Source organism: Pygocentrus nattereri, chromosome 12, assembly GCF_015220715.1.
Source record: "Pygocentrus nattereri isolate fPygNat1 chromosome 12, fPygNat1.pri, whole genome shotgun sequence".
NCBI lineage: Eukaryota > Metazoa > Chordata > Actinopteri > Characiformes > Serrasalmidae > Pygocentrus > Pygocentrus nattereri.
This window is the reverse complement of record NC_051222.1, coordinates 4,631,402-4,650,387: the sequence shown is the minus strand read 5'-3', so window position 1 is coordinate 4,650,387 and position 18,986 is coordinate 4,631,402. Positions and strand designations below refer to the sequence as shown.

The window sequence follows — 18,986 nt, the reverse complement described above, 5'->3', positions numbered from 1 at the left end:
TTACCCCAAACATGATGCTCTTTGGCAGGGAGCTGACAGAGCCAATTGACCTTGTGGCTGGACTGCCACCTGACCACCACAATGCCAAGGCACCTCCAGAGTATGTAATACAACTTCGCGACAGACTGGAACTTGCTCACAGGATCACCAGAGAGATATTGGATCAATCTGTTGAGCGAGCCAAGAAACAGTATGAAAAGAATGTCTCAAGGAACCGCTACAGAGGGGGCGACACCGTATGGCATCTAGTAAAAGGAACCAAGCGTGTAAGGAACAAAGTTCGGAAGTTCCTTCCATCCTATGAGGGACCCTACTTCGTCTTAGGTCAGCTGGATGATTTAGTTTACCGGATTCAGAAGAGCCCAAAAGCTAAAGTAAAAGTGGTTCATCATGACAAGCTCAAGCCGTACTACCCTCGCACTCCATTGGACAATTCCTGGGCGCTCAAACATGCTGAAGCATGGCAGCCAGTGGAAGTACTACCACCTAACCTTGATGACACTGTGCCATCTGATCTCGATCTGTCCAACCTGTTCATGGATCAACAAAGTGCTGGGGACACCAGCAATGTTTCAACCAGCCCTCTGTTCGCCCCTCCAAGTCCTGAGAGTTCAAATGACATTCAGTTCAGTGGGGGTAGCACCGCACAACAGGAACCGACCGTGACTGTGTCTAATTCTGCTCAGGGTCAAACACCCAAAAGACCCAAAAGGAACATTGTACCACCAAAGAAATACGGGGACTGGGTATCCCCCTAAGGAAAGAAAAGGGGAGTGGAACTGTTCGAAAAAAAACAAAAACAAAACTGTTTTGTTATACTGTGGAAAAAAAAAAGAGATGCAATGTTTATTTGTGGCATTGTTGTGTAAACCAATGTTGGGTGGCCGTGTTTATTTTTGTAAGAGTTTATGTATGTTTATTTTGTAAAAGAACTAGTAAGCAATGTATGCACTTTTTGGGTAATCAACGGGATGAGAGCCATATGTATTGTAAGTTTAAGTTGTCGGAAGTAAAGTAAGGAAGAACTGTGTTAGGTTAAAATCACTAATATCTTCTTTTCAGGGAACAGTCAGAGACTTTCCAAGAGAAAGAGCGTTTACGCTCTGTCTGGACTGTTAAGTAATGAACTTGCTGGCTCCTCTCCTTCTCGCTACTCAGGACCAAAACTCTAATGCTGTGCTACCCACCACCTCATGGACACCAAATCCATTGTCTATGGACTGTTTGCTCCGTCAAGTGGAGTTAGTGGACTGTAAAAAGTGTACTACTTTAGAAACAAGAACTTTAGGGGTAACTGGTTTATTGACTCTGTATCTGTGCCAGAGATATGTGCTGGATTAGTGTAAGGGTTAATCACCATCCAGAGTGGGGGTAGTGTTGGGCAAGTAAGGGGTTAATGCTGGGGAACGCATTGTATTCTGGGAGGTGCAGTGAGTGAAGGGGTCGTCTAGCTGCTGTGGCGGGAGCGCCACGCTCTTTCTCTCTCTCTGCCTCGTTTACTTTATTTTTAGCACGGCCACCAGTTGTTAGTTCTGTTTTGTTTTTATGCCCAAGTCAGCCACAATAAATGCCGGTACTGCATCGCACTCAGTTTCTACTCATCTTTCCCGCTGGAGCAAGCCAAAAGTTGGGTATTACCCCAGAACGGGTGGAAAGTAAAACTACAGCCCGCTCTGGCCCGCGGAGCTGCGGTGAGGTAGCTCCCCTGGCTTCGCGACTACGGTCGGGAGGCGGTAACAGGCAAAAGGTAACACCCATCAGTGTCAACAGATTACATCCACAAACCCCCCAGAGGGGGGGGTGAGCCCACCCTGGTCACTGTTAAAACCCGCTGTGTTCCTGGTGCTTCCAGTAAATTTCCGCTGATATTTGATGAGCGTTTTAACAAGTCACACATTAACATGAGCGCACAAGATACACTGAAAGACCAACATGAATGTTTTTCTTCCTTAAACTAAGCGTGACGTCACAAAACCTCACTAACAGGAATTCGGCCTTTCTCAGGTCTTCACCATCACCCAATGCTGATCCTGGTGATGGTGATGATGTCATCACTAGTGACTAAACCTATTTATCAGCAACTGAAGAATTAAAAGAGCTCAAATGTTTCTTTTAACGGCTCAAACAGCTCAAACCAATATTAGCGTTTTATTCCATGCCTGACCACATGGGGGGGCTTCACGGAGGGTCCACTCAGAGCAGCTTGCTGTAAACCCTGACTGTTTGTCGTTGCTCAGGTTATTATTGGTGAACAAGTGAGGAGCAGTAGAGGAGAAAGAGCAGGGAAACTGAGGACGGCCTCAGTATCAAAGAGCTGATCTGTCTGAGTTTAGATGAACATCAGCTCAGAGGGAAAAAGCTCTCCCACCATAAAAGTCCAGGCCGAGAGCCGAAGCACCACAGGAGGCTCGGAGCTTTGAAAGGTACAGAGGTTTTATAATCCACTGTGTTTGGAGCTGAAATAGTCCAGAATAAAGAGCAGCTGCAGTGGGTTTGATGATGTCTAGACTAAACAGTTACAGCAGAAAAGTAAAAAGAGCTTCTGAAGCTTTCAGACGTTTATATTCCCGACATAATAAGAGCCAAATGAACTAATAGAAGCTCTAATTTCTCACAGTCAACTGGAAAAACTACTAAAGGAAAACTCAACTAAAACTGTTACAGGCTGAATGTGTCTGAATGTGGCTAGAAACTAAGAGTTTAAGATGATTTAGTGAGACCAGCGAGCTGAGCTTTAGACCAGGCTACCACGGTTAGGATATTAACTAGAATGTTGACTAGCTAGGTTAGCTAGCTAAACAGGCTACTATAAAGAGCTATGGCTTGACTAATGTCACTCGTTTTGAAGTTAAACCGAGAAAATAACCAGTTCAGGGTTAATCAGGTCGTAGCTGGAGAACCAAGTTTAGCTTTAATGTTAGCTTGCTGCCTCACTGCTATCATTCATCTGGCTGGCTGGGTAATATTAATATGGCTAGCCTTAGCTAGCACAGTAACATACATCTTAAACTGAAGAGGCGATCTCTTCTGATTGTGTGAATCTATTCCCGGTGAAGTACGGGATCTTTGGGGAAACTATGGAAGGTTTGACCTCTATTAGATTCCTTTATTTTTGAATAAGTGCATTTGGGAACGCAGCAGTGAGGCAGCTTTGCTAGAAACCAGTGGTCCAACGCTACTTTCGTACCCTACAGTCTCGTTTTGGTAGACAAAGGTGACGTAGGTGAATAAAGCGTATAAACTGACCAACCTGTTGTCTTTCAACCACTTTGAGAAGCTTTTCTTCATCCCTACAACATGTTTTTCTCTCTCCCTCTTCCGTTTTCTGTTTTGTGCCCCGGAGAGCTTTTTTTTCTGCCCCTCCATCCTAAACACCCTGCAGGTGCTTGCGCCATGACGGGAAAAAAAAAAAATCACACGCCTTGACGCGTTCCCTATGGGGCGCGTTCTCAAGCGCCTGTGTTTGGGAGCAAATGACAGGAGGGTAGGGGACGGAGTGGATGGGCGCCTGATTAGTGCTGTGCTGTTTTTGATGTGTATTATCACACTTGAACAAACAGCTCTTACAGAAAATGCAGACTAGAAATAATTTTCCGGCATCGTTTTGGCGCCCCTCTAGTGCAGCGCCCATATGCGCCGCATATGCTGCATACCCCCTTTTTGCGCCACTGGTTCTGGGTCTCACTGTAACTCATTAAGTAAGACTGAAATATCGACTGATTTTCTCAAGATCTTCACTTAGAAATGATGACTAATAACTAAACAGGGCTCTAGATAAAAAGTAGCTTACAGAGCCAATTCACAGAAAAAAATCAGACCAGCTCTGTGATTTAAAGAGGAACTCAACCCATTTTTCATAGTTTCTGCATAATTAAATGGTTACCATGCCAACAACATCACAGAGCGGTTTGGTATGAAACGCTTGGTTCTAGAGAGACAGAGTCAGAACTGTTCACAGTGATGATGATAGGAACCAGACGAAAGCCTATCAGTTATGCTTTAAGAGGAAAATGGATAAAGAAAATGCAGAAAAACAGAAAGTGATAAATACAGAACAACAGAAATAAATAGTTACCCATAAAAACAATAATAATCCATCAGTCGCCGCTGGCCAGTTAATTAATCTAATATAACTTATTTATTGATGAACTTTGTTACTCAGATTAATCATTGTGGTCCAGTCTGGAGCCTGAACTAAAGACCCAGTTATTACTGTAATAGTTTAGATTTTCTGCTCTGAAACACGTTTGTTTTCAGCTGCTGGTTTGAGCTGAACGTCTGTGTGATTCTGTAAAATTCCTCTTTAATTTCACTGAGAGGTTCCTGTTGGACTGGGAACCGTCAGGTTTGGTCTTGTGGTGAGTTCGTCCTCTTAGCTCTGCACCTCAAACATGACTGTGACGTTCCTGTAACAGAAGCCACGATGTGAGCAGAAGAACGAGAAGCTTCAGGAAATTAGGAGAAGAAAACGGTCAAATCATCATTTAGACCAAACTGGGACTTTGACCAGACTAAAATGTACCACAGAACTGGGTTTAAGTCCCAGATTAAAACCCAGTTTTACTAAAACCACTGGGTTCAGGGTTTTTTTGTCTATTATTAATTTAAGAACCATACGACACGGTGGGCGTGTATAAAATGCGTGTTTTTCATTGAAGTTGAAAATAAATAAACGTGTTTTCACTCCAAGCAACTACAACATCCACCATGTTAGCTCCAAAATAAGAAAAGCTTCTCTCAGGCGTTAAACAGCGTTCGGTCATTAACAATCAATGTAACATCTATACATATAGTATATATATGTAGTGTATTATATACATACAATAATCCACTAATTAATGAATAATCTAATGTTTCCTCTAGTGGGAGTGTCGAGTAAAAGTAAAAAAACACTTTTTAACTGGTTTTAAGTGATTTTATTGAATGAAATTCTCACTTTATTGTCAGATTATTTTCCTTGTTGTGAAAAATCTGCTTGAAACCAGCAAAACGATCTGCCGGTACAGTGAGATCTTTTTACTTAATTAAATTGGTAGATAATTTCTAGAAATGAGCTAGAATCTTATAATGAGCACCATCTCAAAATGGGAAGTGGTAGATATATTGACTTGGATCATTTCACTGAGAGGACCTTCTGTAGCAGTGCTCCTCTACACCACTGATCCATCCTGAGTAACACTGAGTTCAATCAGATTCGTTTAGTTTTACACTGTTTCATATTAGAGCAGCCAAACCTCCTGACCTCCCAGAGTGAAGTCCAGAGAACTGAAATCTGCAGCTTCTCTCCTTTTTTAACCACCACAGCTTCAAGTTACTTTCAGTTTCCTTTCAGTGTTTCTTCAGACACGACCCTGTGTCGCCAACTAGTGGTAACACAATGATAAACATTCACACTGTTGCACCCTTTTGTCCTCTCTGTCTTTCTGTCTCTCTCTCTCTTTCTCTTTCTTTATCTCTCTCTCTCTCTCTCTCTCTCTCTCTCTCTCTCTCTCTCTCTAGAAATATTTTAGCTATATATCCAGTAAAGGTATATAGCTAAAACTCTTCAGCTGCCATGTTCAGATTACGGCTTTTCCACTGATGCTGTCGGTCTCGCCCTGATGGGATGATTGACAGGTCAAAGTGAGTTTTTAAATCATTTATCCACAGAATGAGATCCACAGGTGAGGAGGTGTGATAGTAAAGAGGAGAGGCTTCGTTTCCCGTCTTAGATTAGACTGAATTAAAGAGGCGGCTAACAGAAATACATGATTGTTTCTGTGTCCTGTCTCTGTAAGGTGTTCCTGTGTCTTGATGAGTTCATATTCCTCTGAACAGTATCTTAAAGTGAAAAGCATCATAACCCTTTACTAATTTTTATATTTAATAACCGTAACTTGGAGAGTTCATGGTCTGAGCTTCTGCAGATCAGATTTCTGAGATCAGATACTTTCACTATGAAGCTTTTCCAGCTGATTTGATCCTGATGAACTTCAGCTTGTCATATAGAAAGCACTGCAGTCTGTGAGTCTCATTGAGTCTGTAGGTCTCATGAACTGCAGAGTGTTGTCTTCCTCACAGCATCACTGAGATTTAGACTGAACCTGTTTTAGTAACACAGTTCAGTGAACTTCAACCACTGTGAGCTGTGGGTAATGACCGAAAGAATGAGATCGCAAATACAAGCAGTGGAAAAGAGCTTTCTTCGCAGGGTGGTGGGCTACACTCTATTCGACAGGGTGAGGAGCTTGGCCATCCGGGAGGAGCTGGGAGTAGAGACGCTACTCTGATTCGGATGCCTCCTGGACGCCTCCCGGTGGGAGTGTACCAGGCACGGCCTACTGGGATCGGGGTCTTCCTAGGACCTGCTGGAGGGATTATATCTCCAAGTTGGCCTGAGAAAATTTGGGGGTCCCTGGGAATGAGCTGGAGGAATTTGCGGGGGACAGGGTCGTCTGGGATTCTGCTACCCTATCTGGACTTAGCAGTTTACAACGATTATGATGATGATGATGATTTTAGAATCTGACAGATTATTAGTATGTTAATGACAGCTTATTACTCAATTTAGCCCCAACTACTAAATCTGCCTTCATGGATCCTTTCAAGATATAGCAGTAAACACACCATGTCATAATATCAATATATATTATAAAACAAATCATTAAAGAACACAGACTAGTCAGGAAGCTCCATTGCCAGTAGTGGATGAAGAGCAACCCTTAAAAGCCCCTGATATCAGAATAAGAGTCTCATATAATAAAACTATTTTAACAATCTAACTTTATGTACTTGACCCCTTTGAATGTTCTACTTATCTTTATTATTAGCAGCAGTCGTGTAGGTGTGATAGTTAATTGTGTAATGATACAACTTGTCTGGTAACTGACACTGGTGGGCTAAAATATGAAATTGCCAGGGGTGTAAAAAGTACTGAAAATCCCTAATTAAATACAAGTAATGCTACTGTAGTGATAACTTACTCAAATACAAGTAAAAGGATTAGTAAATAAAATGACTCAAGTAGTAGTGAATAAGTAGTGAAAAACTACTGAGGTTGAAAAACTACTGAGGTACTTGATTTACTTTTTTCGTATTTCCGCTGTCAGATTTCTGAGCTGACTGGTCTACATTATCGGAAATAATCTGTACAGAAAAAACTAAAGCAAAGCGTTATTATGTGAGAAAAAGAGTTCTGAGAGCTGAGACTGATCACGGCTTTGCTACTTACACACCTGTCTGTGAGCTGTGTAAAGAACAAGGTTACATTAAACTGCATGTGTTTCATGGTCAGATGATTATATAAGGCGTCCTAGTTTATCTGTTTCCAGTAGAGTATTTTATGACTGACTGTACAGAGGATATTACTGTTTAATTAGGTTCTGATTAAAAGTCAGAATTACAGTAGACTGCTCAGTTAATACTGTAATTTTAGTGAGACCTGCTGCCCATCAGCTCCCTGGACACTAGCTTACGTTAACAGGTATGAACCTCTACAGACAGTAAACGCATTCACAGCCTTCACACTGTACATTTTCACTGATATCAGTTCAGAATATTTACACCATTAAAATCAGCAGCAACATCAGCAGCTTACCCAGCTTTGATTTTACTGTAATATATTTAACTAATCCTGCTGATCAGTTCATACAGAACCAGACATTGTTACTGTATTTCACAGTTAAATAAACAGACTCTCTATCTCTGTAGGTTAGAGGAATATTTTTTAGCCTCAGCATTTTTAAGTTAAAGTCCAGACGTGATAACTACCGTTTTTTTTTTATAGTCAAACTGAATGATGATCTGAATATTAGAGGTCAACACTGTTTAAACTCTGTCTGAGTGATGCTCTGATGTTGCTGAGGGCTTGTGATTAATGTGAGGTGAGCTCTGATTCATACTTCATACTCCACCTGCAGTCTGATCAGATCAGGCCAGTCAGCTTCAACAATGACAGCTTGAGAGATTCACTGTTCAGAGTTTATGAAGAACCTGTATTAGACTAGATTTCTGTATCACAGCCGTTCATGACCGTTTATCTCCAACACAGCAGCTAAACTAGGCTGAATAAACAGGTAAACTGTGGGTGACACCTGTTAACTAAAGTGTCTGACAGACACTGTAATAAAATGTACACAACAGATTTCAGGTTAATAAACAGAATGATCATAAAAGAAAGAAGAAACCTGTAAACACGGTACCTGTTTATCTCGGATCAGCTAGCTCAGCTAACGCTGCCTCAGGCTGGAGTCCAGCTGTGAGAGCGGATCTCAGCAGGTTTCGTGTTTGGCTGCTGATAATAACGCTGTTTTCTTTAGTTCATGTTAAATGAACACAGATGACCGTTTGGACGCGGTCTGTTCCTCCTGTGTGCTGGTTCAGTTCTCCTCTGTCCTTCTACACTAAACTGGACATCTCTGTAGTGTTTTTCCTGCCAGAGCTGCTGTTTTATGGTTGGTGAATCTTTTAAATTTAACCATGTATCGTTCGTATTGGTGTTTGAACTGATACGGTTATAATTTATTTTTACTCTGTAAAGTTAAAAATGAAAGTAGTGAAGTAAAAGTATCTCATTAATGAACTCAAGTAACAGTAAAAGTACTGTGATTTAATTCTAAATCCCCTAAAGGGAGCAGCCGAAAGAAGAAGAAGAAATCAGTCTAGACCTCACATATAGATCATGAACAGGTGTTACTCTAAATGCTGTCCCACATTTATAAGCTCTGTACATCCAGCCGTCCAGCTGTGTTGGAGTATAAACTGTGAGTGATGAGAGAAACATGCTGTTTCAGGCTTTTATCACCTTCTGAAGATTCACCCAGCTTATAAACCACTATTACTGTGTCTAAATGGCTGCTAACATTAGCTGTTAGCTCATCTCAGGTCACTGTCTCAGGATGCCACCGATCCGCTGCAGGACACACACTCACACACACACAGGTTTTTAAGTCTTATGGGGACATTCCGTATCAAACCAGTTAGAACGTGTTTACAGGGACCACCTTTCCCTTTGCTCTAAAGAGAAGCTGGAAATATTTAAAAATATCGCTTCAGATTCTTCTAGACCAACTTAAACTCGACACATCAACCTGACACTCGTATTTAGGGACATGTTGAAAATTTCCTGCCTGCAGTAAGAATGTGGTTCATAAGGTCGTACCTGCTTCACCAGAACGCTGATTTAACAGTACAGGAATGAGGTCATTACGCTGTGTTAGAAGGACAAAGATGGTTTACTGGCACTTTATACACAAACACAGACATGACTGTTTGGTACGATGCCAGGATGTGCTGATTAAGCAGAACACTGTATTGGGCTTCATTCAAAAAGCAGTAAAGGCTGAAACACATCTGTCTCAGCAACGTTCCAGAAACAGGAATAAAATACAGAACTTGGTTCCAACCGTGATCTGATTGGCTGCGTCAGACGCTGTTCTTGTGGTTGTAGTTGGTCTTTCTCATTTGCTCTCTGTAAATATATGATCATGAGGATCAATGTGGAAGTTTCAGAAAAAGACTAGAAATGAAAACATCAGTTAATCTTGTTTTCATTCACAGTGAATGTTCATCTTTAAACTCCCTGCATCTCCATATTAAAGCTCCTTATAGCAGATAAACACAGATGGGTTTTCCTGCCACTGTGGGGGTTTTCATTTTGGGCTAACAGGGTCATCGGTCATCAGGTCTCAACACTGAAACACAGAAATAAAGCAGATCAGAAACTATTAGTTCTAGAACCACAAAAACAACAGAGAACCATTTAAAATGAGCACATCAGCCTGTCCTCACACATTACACTGACCGGACACTTCATTAAGTCCACCTGCTTGTTTCTAAACTCACTGTCCACTTTATCAGCTCCACTGACCACATAGTTTCTCTCTGTAGTTCTACAGTTAGACTGCAGTCCATCTGTTCCTCTGATACTTTGTTACCCTGAGTGCAGAAACTAGGAGGTGGATTGAATGAAGTGGCTGCCCAGTGTCCAGCTAAATGAGAGAGTAATATCATTCATACTGAAAACCTTTCCACTGTAATGAAACTCAGACATGACCACTTTCAGGGCATCAGGACACGTTTTCTGTCTCCTTTCAGGTTCATGTTTAGTTCTTAGTTTCCTCTGTGATCCAGAAGAAAACCTCCCTTATCAGAATGGACACGGCTGAATACGCCACAGCCTACGAGAGAAAACAGAGAACATGCTGACCATATCAGACCACATTAACCTCAAGAACACAGCCAATTAAATATGAATATTAAACGACCTTTTTCTGGATTTCTATATTTCAATCAGATTCAGACAAACACCATAAACCATTCACATCAGCTGAGAGGTCCTTACAAAACCACACAAACCAACACCTGCGCTCTCTCTCACACACACACACACACACTCACTCTCTCGCGCGCATGAACACACACACTCTCACGTGCGCGAACACACACACTCTCTCTCTCTCTCTCTCTCTCTCTCTCTCTCTCTCTCAAATGTCTCTTCCTGTGTGCAGATTCCTGTGAGTTCACTCTGGATCCAAACACAGTGCACAGTTTTCTCTCTCTGTCTGATGGGAACAGGAAGGTGGAGCGTGTGGGATCTCAGTCGTATCCTGATCATCCAGAGAGATTTGATTGGTATTGGCAGGTTCTGTGTAGAGAGAGTCTGACTGGACGCTGTTACTGGGAGGCTGAGCGGGACAGTTTTTATAGCAGTAGCATATAAATCAATCAGCAGGAAAGGACGTAGTGATGATTTGGATTGAATGAAAAGTCCTGGAGTCTGAGATGCTCTAATAACAGATACTCTGTCTTTCACAATAATGAGACTGAACTCTCTGCTCCTCCCTCCAGCTCGGGGAGAGTAGGAGTGTATGTGGCTCTCTGTCCTCCTACAGCGTCTCTGATGATCAAACACTGACGCACCTTCACACGTTCAGCACCACATTCACTGAATCGCTATACGCTGGGTTTTTAGTCTGGAGTGGCTCCTCAGCGTGTTTAAAATAAAATCACCTCCTGAGTGAAACACAAACCATAAAAATATCAGGTTTGTGTGGTTTTATGTGTAAAACAGTGTAAAGATTCATTTTTACATCATTTTTATCTTCATTCTTTATAATGAAACCGTCTATTTGTTTCTGTGGCTTTAAGACTGATATATGTAAATGAGCTGTGTTCTGATTGGCTGCGCTGTGCCTCATTTATAAAGCAGTTCAGTCTGTGTTTCTCTGGTTTGGAGATTCAGATGGAGACGATGTTCAGAATCAGTGGAAGATCTACAATAAAGAACAGATTAAACTCCCAGAATTATGATCATTTAATAAAATAAAGTGCTGATAAAGTCACGTCTGATTTATTTACAGCTGCACAGACGAAAGCGACTGAGCTGAAAGTGAAACTACACACTTCAGGGTAAACAGAGGCTAGCAGGTTAGCATGGAGCTAACACACTATTTCACAGCTAGCAGGTTAGCACAGAGCTAACACTCTATTTCACAGCTTACAGGTTAGCGTAGAGCCAACACGCCATTCCACAGCTAGCAGGTTAACGTAGAGCCAACACGCAATTTCACAGCTAGCAGGTTAGCATAGGACCAACACACTATGACTAGCGAGCTGTTTCACAGCTAGCGGGTTAATATATACAGCGCCCTCCACAATTATTGGCACCGCTCTTTTCAGTTTTTATTTCAGAAGCATAATCTCTCACTGAAAACTGTAGAAAAATGTAACCTTTATCTCAAGTCAACAAAAAAAATGCCTGACTTTTCATAAAATCACCTGTTCCACAATTATTGGCACCCCCAACAATTCCTAGAAAATAAATGTAATTGAGGCATTTCTGTCATTTCGACTGTAGTTGATCAGAGTATCTAGGAACCTATAATTAGTAATTCATTACTTCCTGTTTCCCTGGGATATAAATAAGACTTGACACAGAGGCCTATTGGTCTTATCCACTCTTCCACATGGGAAAGACGAGAACACACTTCCAGTAAGGCAGACGTGTGTTGACCTTCATAAGTCAGGCAATGGCTACAAGAAAATAGCCACTCACCTACACCTGCCCACATCTACAGTCAGAGGAATCAAGAAGTTTAAAACAACTGCAACAGTGGCAGACGACCCTGGACGAGGACACAAGTTTATCTGGCCACCACGCTCAGTGAGGAGGAGGGTAAGAGAAGTAAGAAGTTCTCCAGAGCTCACTGTTAGAGAGCTGCATCAAAGAGCAGCATCTTGGGGTCACAAAGTCTCCATAACAACCGTCAGGCGCTGTCTACATGCCAACAAACTGGGAAGCTGCGCGGTAAAAGCCTTTTCTCACTTCCAATCGTAACCATCTGGAGTTCGCCAAGCGGGACTGGGACTTCAACTGGGACCGTGCGCTTTGGTCAGATAAGACCAAGATAGAGCTTTTTGGCAACAAACACTCTAAGTGGGTGTGGTGTAACACAAAAGATGAGTATGTGGAAAAGCACCTCACGCCCACTGTGAAGTACGGGGGAGAATCGGTGATGCTGTGGGCCTGTTTTTCTTTCAAAGGCCCCGGGAACCTTGTTAGGGTGCATGGCGTCATGAACTCTTTGAAATACCAGGATATTTTAACACTAATCTTCCGCCAGCTACAAAAATTTTCGTAAGGGAAACCAGCGACCATGTAGCCCACTCCCCTGCTGTGAAGCGATTAACGCCCATTGTCTTGGTAATGATATGGAGTGCGGTGGAAGTGGAAACCCCCCATGCCCACCTCGAGCTCATACAACTCCCAAAGCAACGAACGTGATACAACTTCAAGGTAAACTTGAAGTTACAAGTGGACTGTATATGTTACCGATCCTACAACAAGCGGCAGAAAATTTGTAGACCCGTGTTTCAAAAGTTAAAATTCAAGCGCACGTAGCAGCAGACGTAGAGACGACTGTTTCACTAATGAATCCCGCTAAACAATAAAAAAAACCTACAGTTTGAATCTCGCTCTTTGTACATTTCTTTTACTATAATATATAATGATATTTTTCGTCATCGAACACTTTCGGTTCTGCATTTCAATTCGTGTAAGCTCTGTTTATTCTATTTTATGCTGTACTGCATCCAACAACAATTGTAAAGCTATTCTCGACAGAATATACTCAATAAAGGCAATGAGAGGAAAAAACAAATACATGTGCTGCTAAACAACTTTATTCTGATGAATCGCTGGTAATTTCATAAGTACGGGAGAGTTCCTCTCCCCCATCGGACTCACAGCTGTCCACGTTGGTAAGGATAGCCAAAACTTCTTTAGCGGTGTACGTCCTCTGGCTTGCCATAGTGCTTTCAGTCTTCTCCACACAGGATAGTAGGGAAAATGTAATTCACCTGCATTTGTGTTTCTGCTTTTATCATAACTCTGAAGAACACGCCCACAGCAGCTCATACTAATGTAAATCCGTGGCGCTTCATACATAACGCCAATACTGCGCTAATGACATGCATACACGGAACAATATGAAAGGCAATAATATGGACCCGTGATAATGGTCCACCGATGTAAATGTGTGGCGCTTCTTACATAATGCCAATACTGCGCTAATGACATGCACATCCGGCAACAACATGAAAGACGATAATATGGACCCGTGATAATGGTTCACTGATGTAAATGTGTGCCGCTAATGACATGCATAAACAAGAAAATCTGTGGCTCCATACCTCTAGCTGAAAAGAACATTTGAATCTATCTATCTATCTATCTATCTATCTATCTATCTATCTATCTATCTATCTATCTATCTATCTATCTATCTAATTCAATTGCACGTAGCAGATGACGTACAGACGACTATTTCACTAATGAGTCCCACTAAATAACAAAATAAACTACAGTTTGAAGCTACTCTAGACAGAATATACTCAATAAAGGCAATAAGAGGATGAAACAAATACATGTGGTGCTAAACAACATTATTCTGATCAAATCAGATACAAAAAAAAATAATCTGATATACAACAAACATTTAGCAGAATATTATATATTTGCAGAGGATATTAGTAGTAGTATTAGACTTTCTGTGTGCACCACAGAGCTGCTGTCTCAGTCCTCCTCTGTGAATTAACATAATAAAGGGTGATGTATGGTCCTGCTAATTGCTGGCAAGAAGGAGGGGTGATGTCCTGAGGATCTTGAAATCTCAGGAGGGCTAGTGTTAAATCAAAATCTGATGGCTTCTGCCTGAAAGCTGAAGATTGGTCATCACTGGGTCTTTCAGCAAGATGATGACCCTAAACATGTGGCCAAATCTAAACAAACATGGTTCACCAGACACAAAATCAAGCTCCTCCCATGGCCATATCAGTCCCCAGACCTCAATCCAGTTGAAAACCTGTGGGGTGAGCTGAAGAGGAGAGTGCATAGGAGAGGACCCAGGACTCTGGTCGATTTAGAGAGATTGTGCAAAGAGGAATTGGTGGAAGATCCCTCTCTCTGTATTCTCCCATCTTGTGGAATGTTATAGTAGAAGATTAAGTGCTGTCTTGTTAAAGTGCTGGCAAAAGGGGGTTGTACAAAGTATTAACATAGGGGTGTCTATCTTGGTTGGAATTTTCTTTTTTTGCATTGTCGTCATATATTTAAAATATATATATATAAAATATATTTGAAAAAACAGCCATTAGGGGTGTACTTTTTGTACTTTTGGTGCCGGTCCCAAGCCCGAAAAAATGGTGAGGATTGCGTCAGGAAGGGCATCTAGCGTAAAACTTGTGCCAAAAATAGCATGCGGATCACAAATATGATTGCCATACCGGTGCTGTTGACCAGCAGGGTGCCGGGGAAATTGGACTACTGTAGGTTGAAGACCATCAAAGAGGAGAGGAGGAAGGTGGGTTAGAAGGCAGCTAGAGAGAAGGAAAGGCAGGAGTGTTGAGGTTAGAATAGGGACTCTGAACATAGGGACAATGACTGATAAAGGCAGAGAGCTTGCAGACATGATGGAGAGAAGGAAGGTAGATATTCTGTGTGTCCAGGAGACCAGATGGAAAGGAAGCAAGGCTAGGAACATTGGAGGTGGATTCAAACAATTCTATCATGGTGTAGAGAGGAAGAGAAATGGAGTAGGGATAATCCTAAAGGAACAGCTTGTGAAAAGTGTTCTGGAAGTAAAGAGAGTGTCAGACAGGATCATGAGCCTGAAGTTGGAGGTTGATGGTGTAATTTTGAATGTAGTCAGTTCATATGCACCACAGGTTGGTTGTCAGAGGAGAAAGAGGAATTTTGGAGTAAGATGGATGAAGTGGTAGATGGAGAGGAGAGAATAGTGATTGGTGCAGACTTCAATGGACATGTTGGTGAAGGGAACAGAGGGGATGAAGAGGTGCTGGGTATGTATGGTGTGAAAGACAGAAATGCGGAAGGTCAGATGGTTGTAGATTTTGCAAAGAGAATGGAAATGGCTGTGGTGAACACGTATTTTCAGAAGAGGGAAGAACACAGGGTGACATACAAGAGTGGAGGGAGGTGCACACAGGTGGATTATATCCTTAGCAGGAGATGCCACCTAAAGGAGACTGGAGATTGTAAAGTGGTACCAGGGGAAAGTGTAGCAATGCAGCATAGGGTGGTTGTCTGTAGAATGAGATTAGAAACAAAGAAGAGGAAGAGAGTGAAGACAGAGCCAAAGATTAGATGGTGGAAGCTGAAGGAGGAGGATGGTTGCAGGCAGTTCAGGGAAAAATTGCAACAGGCCCTTGGGGGCAGTGAGGAGCTACCTGAGGACTGGGAAACTACAGCTAAGGTGGTGAGAGAAACTGGCAAGAATGTGTTGGGTGTTTCGTCTGGTCTGAGGAAGGACAAGGAAAGTTGGTGGTGGAATGAGGAAGTCCAGGAGAGTATTCAGAAGAAGAAGCCAGCTAAGAAAAAGTGGGATAACCAGAGAGATGAAAGAAGTAGGCAGGAGTACTGTGAAACTAGTAGCATAGCGAAAAGAATGGTGGCAAAGGCAAAGCCTCAGGCCTATGATAAGCTGTATGAGAGGCTGGACAGTAAAGAAGGAGTAAAGGACTTGTATCTTTTGTCTAAACAGAGAGATAGAGCTGGAAAGGATGTACAGCAGGTTAGGCTGATAAAGGATAGAGAGGGAAATGTACTAGTGAGTGAACAGAGAGTGTTGAGTAGAAGGAAGTAGTACTTTGAAGAACTAATGAATGAGGAAAACGAGAGAGAGGAGGACAATGGGGGGAGAGATAGTGGATCAGGAAGTGCAGAGAATTAGTAAGGTGGAAGTGAGGGCAGCTTTAAGAAGGATGAAGAATGGAAAGGCAGTTGGTCCAGATGACATACCTGTGGAGGTATGGAGATGTTTAGGAGAGAAGGCAGTAGACTTTTTAACCAGGTTGTTTAACAAAATCCTGGAGAGTGAGAGGATGCCTGATGAGTGGAGAAGCAGTGTACTGGTCCCCATTTTTAAGAACAAGGGTGATGTGCAGAGCTGCAGTAACTACTGAGGTATAAAGTTGATGAGCCACACCATGAAGGTATGGGAAAGAGTTGTTGAAGCAAGGCTAAGGCAAGAGGTTCAGATCAGCAGTTTGGTTTCATGCCCAGAAAGAGTACCACAGATGCAATTTTTGCGTTTAGAGTGTTGGTAGAGAAGTACAGAGAAGGTCAGAAAGAGCTACATTGTGACTTTGTGGATCTAGAGAAGGCATATGATAGGGTGCCAAGACAGGAACTGTGGTACTGTATGAGGAAGTCAGGTGTAGCTGAAAAGTATGTTAGGGTGGTGCAGGACATGTATGACGATAGTGAGACAGTGGTGAGGTGTGCAGTTGGAGTGACAAATGGTTTCAAGTTGAAGGTAGGGTTACATCAGGGATCAGCTTTGAGCCCCTTCTTGTTTGCAATGTTGATGGACAGGTTGACAGATGAGGTCAGGCAGGAGGCTCCATGGACCATGATGTTTGCAGATGACATTGTAATCTGTGGTGAGAGTAGAGAGCAGGTGGAAGAGAATCTGGAGAGGTGGAGGTTTGCACTGGAGAGGAGAGGAATGAAGGTCAGTAGAGATAAGACGGAATACATGTGTGTGAATGAGAGGGAGGCAGGTGGAAAGGTGAAGATGCAAGGAATAGAGGTCGTAAAGGGGGATGACTTCAAATATCTTGGGTCAACCATCCAGAGCAATGGACAGTGCAGAAAAGAGGTGAAGAAGAGGGTGCAGGCAGGATGGAGTGGGTGGGGTTAAAAATCTTGTCTATGTAGTGTATTCAATTGAATATAGATTGAAAAGGATTTGCAAATCATCATATTCTGTTTTTATTTATGATTTACAAAACGTCCTAACTTCATTGGAATTGGGGTTGTAGTTTTTACACAATTTAGTATAATGTGAAAATAAGAGTGAACAGCACAAAACTTTCATATTAATTTGTCATGATCGGCTCCTCCCACTCCTCCGTGTGCTTTGTGTTTTGGTCTTCCACGGGCTTTTGTTGTTATTCTGCACAAGTCCGGCCCCCTTGTTTTCAGACTCCGCCCTGATTGTTTTCACCTGTTTTCCACCTGTGTCTTGTGAACCATTGTTATCCCTGTTTGTACTTAAGCCTTGTGTTTGCTGGTCTTTGCATGTATTGGATGTTTTATAAGTACTGTTTGAATTGTTTTGTTTGCTGTTTCTTCCATCCTCCATAGTCTGTTTTTTCTTGTGTTTATTTTTTGTTATGTGTGTTCCCCGCTCTGTCTGTGTTGGCTCCCTCTCTCGATTCTGATTATGGGTTTGCCCTCAATAAATCTTGCTTTTCTCTGCGCATGCGTCCACCTCCCCATCGCTCCGCATCACACTAATTAGTTCGTTTTGATAGCAAGCACTTACATTTTTGTGTATGGTGTATGTGAGGTAGGAATACCATGTTAAGAAAATATAAACAGAGCATAAACAAATGCTAAGAAGCCCCACTACCAACACCACAATATTCAGAGACAAGGTGATCATTTGAAATGTAAATGACAGCTAATTATGGTAAAATTCAATATTTTCATTTATTTGACATGAAGCTGGACCAGCATAGTGCACATTTTTGCTGTAATTAAGGAATACTGTAGATTACTGCAGAATTTCCACTGTAAATTTAAATAAATTCTTTATAGAGTCCTGGTGTGACATAATGTGTCATTTACTGTTAATAATACATCATAAATTGTTTTTCTTCTTCAATGTAGTATGCCAGAGGCTGTATTGGCAACACCTGGAGGAGGAGAACATGGGTTTTTGGAATCTTGGACATCTGTGGTGATTCCAGAAGGCCTGTTCTGCAACTAGTCAAAAGAAGAAACAAGCAGACTCTTCTCCCCATCAGCAAACAAAATGTGAGGCCACAAAGTGTAGTCATCAGTGATGAATGCTGTGCAGACTCCACACACACACACACACTTCCTCTATTACACACACTCTCTCACACACACACACTTCCTCTATTGCACACACTCTCACATATACAAATATTTAATGTTTTGTAACATTTACCTTTTTTTGTAACTTTTTATCTTACTTTTTAGGTTTTTATATGTCTATGCTGGAGTTATGTTACATGTTCTTTGTTTGTTTTGAACTGTTGAAATGGATAATACATTTACAGACACACCTCACATTCAGAGGAGTGTGCCTTTGCATGCAAAACTGAGAGAAATAGTTTCATATTTAGTAGGTTATGTAGTTTGGTAAACCTCACTGCAGCCTTTTCCAAATATGGCCAGTACTGACACATTGTATGAATACAGAAGAAAGTTATATTGTGTTTTCTGGCAAGGTCTTGGTATACAGGGGTATACAAACACCTCAACATGATACATATTAAGCCCGCTTAACTAAAAGCCATGCCAGCAACCAGCTATTTCCATGCCCTCTTTGTCTAGTTTTGAGATTAAGTGACCCTTATTAGTCCAACAATGGGGAAATTTCACCTCCACGTTTAACCTGTCCATGCAGTCAAACAACACATACACACTAGTGAGCACACACACACTAGAGCAC

At 41.9% G+C, this 18,986-nt stretch overlaps 1 protein-coding gene across 1 annotated transcript in view; it reads left to right on the top strand.

The window, feature by feature from the left end:
* Positions 1 to 2,370: 2,370 nt before the first annotated feature.
* LOC108443648 overlaps positions 2,371 to 18,986 on the top strand; it is a 381,331-nt gene continuing 364,715 nt past the window's right edge. Inside the window, exon 1 of the mRNA XM_017724422.1 lies at positions 2,371 to 2,423. The gene's annotated coding sequence lies outside the window, so the exon portion shown is untranslated. The remainder of the gene's footprint in view (positions 2,424 to 18,986) is intronic.